A 792-nucleotide genomic window follows, 5' to 3' on the forward strand; every position below is an offset into this window, starting at 1 on the left:
CGATTTCTTTGCAAAGCACGTCATTCGATTCGTCTCAGTCCCCTCTATATACCCCGTGTGTTTGTTTTCTCGAAAAACCCCCGGAACACGGTTTTTTAGGGGGGGGGTGGGGGGGGGGTACTTCGGAGCCATTTGGGGGGGGGTAAACGACATTTCCCGAAATTAATTTTAACACAGCCTTCCTCAGAATCGCTTTTCCAACAAAATCCTTTTTATTTCGAGTCTCTACGATGTTCCTAAGTGGTCGAAACCACTTTTGGACAGTTTTTACACCAAACGGCTCGGGCGCACAGCGGGCCGTGTGCCGATGGGCGGTTCTCGCGGGTCTGAGGCGGGGCTAGGCTGCTCGCGGCGGGCATGGGAGTGCCGTGTGCAGCCGCCACAGTGTTCCAGGCTGTCAGCATTTCTCTACGGTGCCGGGGGAAATACAGGAACTGGGTTTTTGAAGACACTTAGTGCAATGAGAGAGGTCAAAACTGAGCTAAGGGCACTTGCTGGAGGAAAGTGGCTGGGCCCCGCTAGCTCTTTTACGGACACTTTCTGGACTTGGCCCGGGATTTTCAGACGGTTCTTTGCGACTGTCTGATCATCCAGCGAAATGCAAGGGGGGGAACGGTCCCGGCCGCACCCCGCGTTTCAGGCCTCGTCGGCGGCCCGCTCCGGCGGCTGCGCCCGCTAAGTCTTCGCGGCCCGCCGTGGAGAGTGTGTATGCTGCCCGCCCCAGACGTTCACCCCAAGGGCTTGCGGGCCTTTAAGGGTCTGTCTTTCGGGGTTTCACGGGCTCTGACCTCA

This window comes from Amia ocellicauda, unplaced genomic scaffold, assembly GCF_036373705.1.
Source record: "Amia ocellicauda isolate fAmiCal2 unplaced genomic scaffold, fAmiCal2.hap1 HAP1_SCAFFOLD_131, whole genome shotgun sequence".
NCBI classification, from domain to species: Eukaryota; Metazoa; Chordata; class Actinopteri; order Amiiformes; family Amiidae; genus Amia; species Amia ocellicauda.